Genomic DNA, 9,984 nt, shown 5'->3' on the forward strand with positions numbered 1-9,984 from the left:
CTGTTGTGTTTTCTGCTCTAGTAATGACAGCCCACGATGCTTTTAGCATGGTGGGAGTGTCCGTCAGCCCATCAGGCAGGATGAGCACTGCCAGCATGCCGCTGCTGAGCGCTGCCTTTGCAAACAGATTGGCTTGGATTGGGCTCACTCTCCATTATCCTGTGCCAGCCACTGTGTTTGAGCCAATGTGCCTTCACGGCGTGGAGCGGCACTTGGAGATGGATGCTGGTGGGTACCATGTGGGCAAGAGGCAGGAGACTGCCCTCCCAGCAATCTGTGCTGGTGACAGAGAGGGAAGGACAGGCCAGGCTTCAGTGATGCCAGTGCCTTCGTTTTCCTCACTCACTGCAACCTCTGCACCTCCCTGTTAATTCCCATGGCCTCTCTTAGCTCTTTCCTGGGGAGATGCACAAGTGTGAAACTTGCTTCTTGTGTCATGGCACAAGGGTAGCACCATGGTGCTGGATAGTGGCTCAGGTCTGGTTTAAAAGAAGGGATGATTTTCTGGCATCAGGGGTTTGGGTTGTTTGAAGCACCTGCTTGATCCTCTCCAGTGGCTTCCTGTCTATTGAGCAGGTCTTATGGACCCAAGGCCAGGGTTCTGCCTTATTGTCTTCTGTTGATTTGGGTATGTCTGTTCTGATTCACAGAAACACAGAATGGTTTGGGTTGAAGGGACCTTAAGATCAGCCATTTCCAACCCCCTGTCCAGGGCAGGGACACCTTCCACTAGAGCAGGTTGCTCCAAGCCTTTGTGTCCACCCTGGCCTTGAACACTGCCAGGGATGGGGCAGCCACGGCTTCTCTGGGCAACCAGCTTGTACTTTTAGATACTCACCTGCCTCCCAGCTAACAAAATGGGGAAAAAGGAGGGTTGAGGGTGGCATTCCGTTCTTTGTCCCCATCCTGAGACTATGCCCCATAGCACGTCTGTAGCTCCTGCCTTGCTCCATCCTTCTTTGTGGTGAGCGTTGCTAACGTGACAGCCGAGGTGAGCGTGCCAGGAGCTGCTGGCCTTATTGGTCCCTACTTCCGTCTAACCAGCAGAGCAGAGAAATTGCCTGTTACCTCGGGTCGATTTTTCATGCACTCCTAAATTGCTTTGTATTGACACGCTGTCAGAAATGGATTGTCACATTAACCCAGCCAGAGCCGGGCCGGGGCTGGCGAGCACGAGCTGCCGGGCTGGTACCTGCACAGGTTGAGGGCAGGCTGGGGGAGCCGTGAGGTATCTCCATCTCTTTGCTCTCCTCTTGGGTTTGCAGCGTTGTTTCGCAGCAGTTTATGATGGAGATGAGCCAGTGAAGGGCAAAGCTCACTGTGTCCTCCTTTCTATACCCATCCCATTTCTTCTTCCTTTGTTTGGCCAGAAAGTGACTTGCAAGACTGCTGGCTCCTCACCCCTGCTATGGGGTCTGGTGATTTGACTCTTGAGTTCTCATTCCCAGTGAAGTCAGGTGATTGAGTTCAGGATCCCAAGGTTTAAAGGATTTGGATTTGATCTCTTTGTTTCCGCATCTGTATTTCCCTCTATGTCCTGTGTTTTATTGATGCCTCTTCCATCTCCATGTGACAGACCCATGAAGGGACCAGCTGTAGCTCTCAGCCAAGGAGCTGAGGTTGAGTTGGTCAGAGTTTTGTCTGGTTTGTGTGGCAAGGTTTTGGTTGCAGAGGGACCAGAGGGGTGGCTTCTGTAGGAAGATGCCAGAAGCTTCCCATTCTCTAGGTGATGTGATTTCTACAGCTTCCCATCCTTACCTCTAATGCCCTCTTCCATTTCCCTAATAAGATTCCTCCTCAGAGATTAGCAAATGCCTCCTGAAGTCAGAGTACATACCACCCACTTTGCTTTCCTTGTCTGTCATGCAGCTAAAATCAAAATCCAATGCAACCCAATGTGAGCTGGCTGCACACAGCCTGTGAAAGCAGAGCTGCAGGCAGTCCTCATGCAAGGGATCTGTCCCTCTGTGGTGAGAATTCAGAATAGTTCACGGCTTGTGCCTCTGCATCCCCTGTCTCAGAGAGGCAACGATGCCTCCTTGTAGGCAAGAGACTGATAAGATGCACTGAGGTTCACATGGGAGCGATTTGGCTGCCAATAGGTTTCTCATGCGGTTTCTTCCCATGGTGTAGACGAGCACATCTATTGCCCCCTCTTGTAGATGTGTGTCAAAGCCTGTTTGACAGAAGTATGCTCTACCCCAAGCACAGCAATTTAATCAGCACTTACCTGGGAGTGAGGGAGATGGGGGTTCCTGTTCCAGCTCCAGCAAATACTTGAATACATTATGTTATGGAGTCATCTCTCCTCACCTCCTTCTTCTCTTTTGCTTCAGCCCAATGAGTTTTTACTCATTTCATGCACGGTGGAAGAGGCTGAAATTCACAATATGATCATACTTGACTAATCCCAAGCTTTTACAGACTCATAGAATAGTTAGGGTTGGAAAGGACCTTAAGATCATGAAGTTCCAACCCCCCTGCCATGGGCAGGGACACCTTGCACTAAACCATATCACCCAAGGCCTCGTCCAACCTGGCTGTGAACACTGCCAGGGATGGAGCATTCACAACCTCCCGGGGCAACCCATTCCAGTGCCTCAGCACCCTAATAGGAAAGAAATTCCTCCTTATGTCTTTCATCTCCCAGAATATGGAGGAACCTCCTCCCTCTCCATGGCAATGCCCTTTCATAGGCAGACCTCTCCTCTGAACCCTTGCCTGAATTTATTCACCTTTGTCTTTGATGAGCACAGCTCTGGTTGCTTCCGTGGCTGTTCCTGTTTTGCCCATCTTTCCTGACAGTTGGCATGGCAAGGATCTTCTATGCAGGAGAACATCTGGGTGGTGGCAGAACTGCCCCAAGTCATTCCTCCACCGTGGCACAGGAGAGACCGTCCCAGTATCACGGTTATTTGGTTGTTCTTAGCTGAGGTTACTGATACCGGAGCCAACTCAAATGGCGTTTAGCCAGGAGCGCACTTTATTGGTACCTTTGTCCCTACAGCAGTAATTGCCGTGCTGCTGGTGTAGCAGAGAGTTTTGGTGCCTGAAGCCACATGGATGAGAGATGCTTGGTTTCAGACCAGGACCCTCCCCAGGAGCTTCCTCCCCTCTGCTCCCTGTGGCTCTGTATCTGAACATCTTTGTCCTTTTCAGTGCCTGACACCGCTGCTGTATCAAGATGAAAAACTTCCTTTCTGTATGGAATAGTCCCTGCCATTTCCCTGCTTGATTTGTCTTTCTTCTCTCATTTTTCTTTTGCTGTTCAGCCTTTTCTTCTCATTCCTGTTCTCCCTCCCCCCTCGCCCCCATCAGTCAGACTTCTCCTAAGCCCTGATGTGTTGTGACTGGGGCTGACTGACAGCGCTTTGTGCCTGACACGCATCTCTGGGATGCAGCCCAGGATGTGTATTTGAGAGCAAAGTTGGATTGTAAAGTGCCATGTGGGAGTCTCTGAGAAGGGAGTCAAAACACCGTCAAGTCTATTCTTCCTGAGAGGAGGGGAGACGGTGTGTGGAGCTTACTGATGTCAGGACTGACTGCTCACAGCATCCTCTCCCATAGGCACTGAAAGCTGCCCTCAGCCTCCTTGTAGAGCTGGAGAAAGGGAAGAGGGGAGCATGGGGAACCAGCCCCCCTTTTCTGCATTGGCAGTGCTACTTTTAAGCTTATGTGAGTCTATATGGATGACGTGGAGCAAGCAATAGGGTTACCTTCTACTGCATATGTCCTGGTACTCTGTGGTGGCTGTTTCTGGTGATTTGGCAGGGGAAGGCGAGAAAACTGGGAATGCAACTGAAAAGAGGGATTGGATTCATGAGACTTCCTTCCATCCACTCTTCATCAGTGAACATTCAGAGAGGCTGTTTCCCACCCTGTTTCTTTACTCCCCAAACCTGGGATGTGTAGGGATGTCCTGGTGAAGTCCTGGAGCCACAGCTCTGAACCACTTTGTTCAGCCACCACGTTCATCTTGTCCCAGCCCTGCCTGGGCTCTCAGGTTGGTTTTGGGGTGTGTGTGAGAGCATCTTCAGAAGAATGGACTCTGATGAGTCTACAGAGAGATGGGGTTCTGCTGGGGACAAGGGAATGTGGCCTGCGTGAAGCAGAAGCAGATGTTGGCCTCTCTCAACCCACCTGCAGCCTCAAGACCACTTGCCCATGCTCAGTGATTATCTCATGGGGCTTGGAGTCAGTCTGTTCTGCTTTCTCCCACCCAATGCATGCTTTAGACTGGGCTTGAAGATCTAATCTGCACTTGGAGAAGGCCTGTTCTTATGAGTGCCATACTCAGCACCATTGTGTCACCATCCCTTGCTTGCCACCTCCCTGGTTTTCTGTGTGGAACCATCCCTGCTCTCTGAGCACGTTCTGTTTATGCTCCCTTTCTTATGCAAAGTCACCTAAAAATCCTCTTTGCTCCCCTGGAAATCCCAGGTGCTGCTTGGAAAGCTCTTAGAGAAGGAATCATCTCCTTAGGATTACATCATCGCTCACCTTCAGTCCCCCTGACAGGCCCAGTTTGTAGGGCGTCAAAAGTAAACACTGGAAGCTCCTGGTTTGTGGAGTTTTCTTTGCCTGAGAAAAACAGCAGGGTCACAGCCTGTTCCTTGTCCTCTTCACCTGCTGCCCTGCTCTTCTGGTGGCTTCAGTGTTCCTCTGTCCTGCTATGGAACCACAGAATGGTATGGGATGGGTTGGAAGAGACCCCAGGACCTCTTTGTTCAGGCCAGCTTAGGTTAGAACATCCAGGGCCAACTTGACTTCTGTGATATTTTCCCTGCTGTTTATTAATGTCCCATAATTTTCCACCTAAATTCCATCCATCTCCATTCTTCCCTCTACTTTTTGCCCCTGTTTTCCCTTTGTCCAGCTACAACACCAGTCCTTGGGGATGCTGGAGCCAGATCTGCATTACCCTTTATAGACACAACTCACCATTCACACCTGAGCAGGGGGGTGTCAGAGGTGCACAGGCAAGGGTGAACTTGTCCATGGAGCTATGGCAAGGTTCCTGCCTGACATTGTGAGTTGGCTGTAACTCACTTCAGGAGACAGCCAGGACCTGGTTATCAAGGTCCATCCCTTGGGAGCGACGGGGCAGCCCCTGTGCAGGATTAGCAGTCATCACACCTGTTACTACAAGAGACTCCAGCTGAAAAGGGAAGAAGAAGAAGGTGGAGGGAAGGGATAAAAGAGCAGCTCTTCAGTTTAGCGCAATTATCTCAATTTTCCCAGGATAAGGATCCTTGAGATATTTATCTGATTTAGAAGGGTGCGATGCAAGGCAGCAGACATGGGCCTTTAAAGAGACATCCACCAATTCCTTATGTATTGGGGGGAGAAGGAAGAAAAGGACTAAATGAGGAGACACTGCGAGGAGAAGTGTTTGGAAGCAGGAGGGGAGGAAGGATTCCTGCCCGCTCCATAAGTGTTCACTTGTGATTAATAGGTTGTGGAAAACTGTGTTGGTCACAAGAAATGCTGAAGGCTGCTTCAGGGAGGTGTCTGGGCAGAAACAGGAGGTTGGCAGGGCTGGGGTGGTGGTAGAAGTCTTGCTGTGGATGGAATGCCCTTAAACCATCGTCAGTTGATATTCCAGGGTACATGGGTTAAGTATTGCCTGAAGAATGTGCTTTGCTTACTTTCCTGCTGAGGAAATGATGAGGGTTAGATTTATGCCAGGCCTGGAGAACTTGCCTGATAGCAGGACTCTGATGATGCATCAGTTTGGCTGCAGTGAGACAAGGTTTCTGCAGGATTCATGTTGTCTAAGTGCAGATGTTCTGGGATCAGGAAGTGCATAAATGTCTATATCCCCATTTAGGACCAGAGAGAAGAATTCACTTGATGCTCTTGGATGCCCACCTTCATATAGGTTGTACTCCTGCCCATTAAAAAGACAGTCCTCATGCAATGCCATCAGACCTCCAGCTTCACTCTCACCCTCATCTTTACACTCACATTATCTGTACAGGAAAGCCGGTATGAAAATCCTTGTCTTTCCTGAAAGCACAGCTTCTTTACTGCCATCCCTGCAGCTCCTCACACCCCCCTTTCCCCTCCATCACGTTAAGGCTTCTCAGCCCTTTTGCCTCTCTGTTGCTCCTTCACATCTACATCCCTTATTGTTCCGCCAGCACTGTCTTGTCACATCTTACCCTGCTCCCATGATTTGACAATAGAGAGGAAAACAGAAGGGATTCAGCAGAGAGGGGAATGAAACGGGAAGTGGAAGAGGAGGAGGAGGAGGGAAAGAGAACATCAGAGGGAATGAGAGCAAGCGCTTGTAGCTTACCATGGCTCGGGAAGTCACCTGGGGGAGTCATTGACTGAGGGGTCGCTGACCCTTGTGAGTAAATCTCTGTAATAAACTGGTTGCAGCATGGGCAGACCCAAGTGATTTAGTTTAGAGATTGCTGTAGTTCAGCTCCCCTCCAATGCAATTCAGCAGGACCGTTAGCAGGAGCAAAGCCCTTGCCAGCCTTAATATGGATTTCTTTTCTTTGTCCCTTAAGTTCATCTCTTTACAGCATGGTTATGTTCTCATAAATTTGTCACAGCGTGTTTGCCGGCAGCTGGCCCATTGGAAAGGATTTGTGTCCACTGGAAAAGCCTCTTGGAGAAAGCTTTCTTTGGCAATGTGCCTTTTTGAGGCCCTCCTGCAGCCGCGCTGCTCTGTGAAATATCAGCTTTGTCAAGGACCAACTTCACTATCAGTGCTCTGACTGAGGCAGCAGCCCTTGGCCATCACACATGGGATCCTGCTTGTCATCAGTTGCTGGGAATCTCCTGTCTCCTACCCTCCTTTTGTAACAGATGACTTGGATAAATGAGAGGCAGCCTTAATATGAAGGGAGAGATTCTCAATGATCTCAATGAAGTTCCTCATGGCATAAGCAATCAGAGCTGCTAACCTGCCTTTGGATCTCCTCTGGGATCTATACATGTATAAACTTCACTTACCCAATTCTCTGGGTAGACCTTGCTGGGATTACAAGGGGATTTATGAGTCTCCCCATTGATCAGCTATATCTATTAGTATTGTATTGCATATTCCATGATATAGGTATTGGTTTTATTGGTATTATGAGTGTGAGCTTGTTGCTTGTTTAAAGCCCTGTAGTGATGGTGAATGTATATCTCTGCTCTGTAGAGCAGAGTAGGTGGTAAATTACATAGGGATGCTATGTCAGAAAGAAAGAAAACCACATCAAAGAACAGTGCATTTCTTGTTGTTTGATCTTTGAGGAATGTTAGAGAAATCTCTTAGGCCTCTGTCTCCATGCTTGTGCTCATAAGGAGATTATGGACCTCGTGCTTTCACAGGGAAGCACCCGGCCGCTGGGCCTGGCACACTAATCCAGACAAAGGATAACAGCAGCCTAATTAATTCTCATGTCTCCGGATCTGATAACGGCACAGCACACAGACGGGTCCATAAGGACTTAATGAGTTTAATCGACTGCACTTGATGATTTTATTTGAAACCTTGTGCCACAAATTAAACTATTAAAAATGCACTTGAACTTGATTGGCAGCTGTAATCCAGGCAAAGCCTGCTTAATCCATAGGGGTGGAGAGCTGGGATGGATGCAAAGGGCTGGAGGGGACTGGAGAGGAGTCTCTGATAGGTAATGAGGTTTTGAGGTGAATTTAAGAGAAAGCGGGATAGAAAGGCAGCACCTCCGTGGAGCTGAGGGTGAGCAGGGATGGTGGAGGGTCTAAGGGGTTTATCTGTGCTGGTCCAGCTATGGGTTGTGCTGCGGGATAAGAGAGGGGTCTGTGTCTGTTCTCGCCTTGTGCTCTGTGTTTGGCTCTTAGCTGGATGGACCTAAATAGCTGCTGGCTCTGGTGTGAGGTGTGTCACCAAGGGCTTGCATGGTGAGGTGGCAAGGGCAGGAATTTTGGGTCCATCGCATGCAAAGCAGCTTGGATGTAGATTGAAGGGTGTGAAGGGGCAGTGGTGTCACCAGCAGGCAGGTTGAATGCTAATACATGGTTTCTCTTCATCTCTAAAAGCTGCCTGGGTCAAAAGCATCCTGCAAAAAGGCAACTTTGTCCACATGGAGTGTCCTGTGTGCCTGTCTATATCCCACTATACCCCAAATCATGCCTATGACCCTGCAGAGACAGATCATAGAATCATAGAATAGTTTGCATTGGAAGGGACCTTAAAGCTCATCCATTTCCAATCCCCTGCCACAGGGAGGGCCACCTTCCACTAGAGCAGCTTGCTCAGATACACCTTCCTATGTGCTCTCTGTTACCTGATGTCACTCATATGTCTCTGGTCATGCTCATCCAGTTTATTCCCACACATAAATACCCATATGCCCATGCAGACACGCACAAGCAGTGATTTGGCTCAAAATGGAGCATTAGACAAGGAGGAAACAGCATGGAAGCTGCTTTGAATGTCCCTTGCCCCCACCCTCTTCTATTTAAAGTAATTTGTGAAACATTCTCAAAATTATAACCCAATTTGCAAATAAACGATCATGATTAATGGCATATTCCTTAAGAGGTGACAGATCTCTAATAGGTCTGTAATCCCCCGTATTATGCAGGAACCATTAACAACAGTAGGCGTTAAGAGACTACATTAAAGTTAGAAACAGGCTTCAGTCTCTGGAGTGGAGCAGGTCAAGTTTTTGTTGCTATGGCTTCTTTGCCTATCGTTGTTGTGGTGATTGGTAGAAAGCAATGCATCTCACTGTCGGTTGGGTTGCATGGCTCACCTCACCCTGTGCTAACGTATATGCTCTGGTTTGATCATGACCTTCATCATGACGAAGGCTTTGCCTCTTTGGGTGATCAGCAAAGGCAGGAGGGATGAATGGCTCGTCTCTTTGGGCATCTCCTTTCCAGCTTCCCTGATGCTGTCTCCTGGAGGGGATGTGCACAGCTCCCACTGTACTCTGTGCCAGACACTAACCCCTACCTGTAAAGCACTCCTTGGAGACACCAAGGGAGGAGAGCAGTGCCTTCGATCTCTGCAATAGCAGGGATTTGCTTCGTAGAAATAAGCAGATGATCCAGCAACCCATAGCACACACCTTAGTGCGAAGCAGTGTGAAAGCCACTCCAGTGCTCCCTTTCACTCAGAGAAAACCCCTTCCTGACCTTACACCTTGCGAGGGGTTTAATGCATTTGTACATGGATGACACAGGCCATGGAGCTATTCTGTGTATCCCACTGAGCACTGACCTGGGGCAGAGGCCTCCTTGGCCTTGCTGTCTCCTGCACATGCTTCCACTATGATGCTGTATTGACAAAGAGCTGAAATGTTTTAATGTGGTAGGTCACAGCTTTAATTCGCCTTAATTTTTAGCATTTAACACCAAACCTCCCTCAGCTTCTGGGCAGTGCCATAGCACACTGTGATCTTGTGAGGGCCGCTGCTCTGGTTTGCATCCCTACCACAATGGGATGGGGATGTGAGTCAGGATATGGGCTCCTTGAGAAGAGTTAGTGATGCTCTTTCTAGGGAAAAAGTGTGTTAGGGGAGGTTGTTTCAGGTGAGTCAACACCTGGATCCTGCCTGCTTCTCTTTCTGAAGCCTGGCATTGCTGCAAAGTAGAGAGATGGTTATTTAAAGTGTTGTACATCCTGACTAATTACGTCGGTCCTGGCCATAGCTGTCTTTTGCATTTCTCACCTTAAAATACACTGTAAACTTGCTATTCACTGCTAAGCAGATGCTGTACGCTTTCCCAGCCATGGCTACACTTTAACTTCTTTTGACTGAAAGGAAAATAATTGGCATATCTTTGCCAGAGGAACGCTTGAGGATCTGAACGGGGGGAGATCAGCTTGGGAATGGCAAAATATTCTTGTCTGTAGTGTTTTGATTAAACAGACTCCTATTTCTGAGCCTGTCACTTAGCATGAACAGCAGGCTCCTGTGTTATCAGGTAATTCCCTGCCTACAGTGGCTGCAGAACAGGTTGTATGTACATCACGCAGTACAGAAGGCA

This window comes from Neopsephotus bourkii, unplaced genomic scaffold, assembly GCF_033783945.1.
Source record: "Neopsephotus bourkii isolate Nb327-2 ecotype Australia unplaced genomic scaffold, CSIRO-AGI_Nbou_v1 NB_887, whole genome shotgun sequence".
NCBI lineage: Eukaryota > Metazoa > Chordata > Aves > Psittaciformes > Psittacidae > Neopsephotus > Neopsephotus bourkii.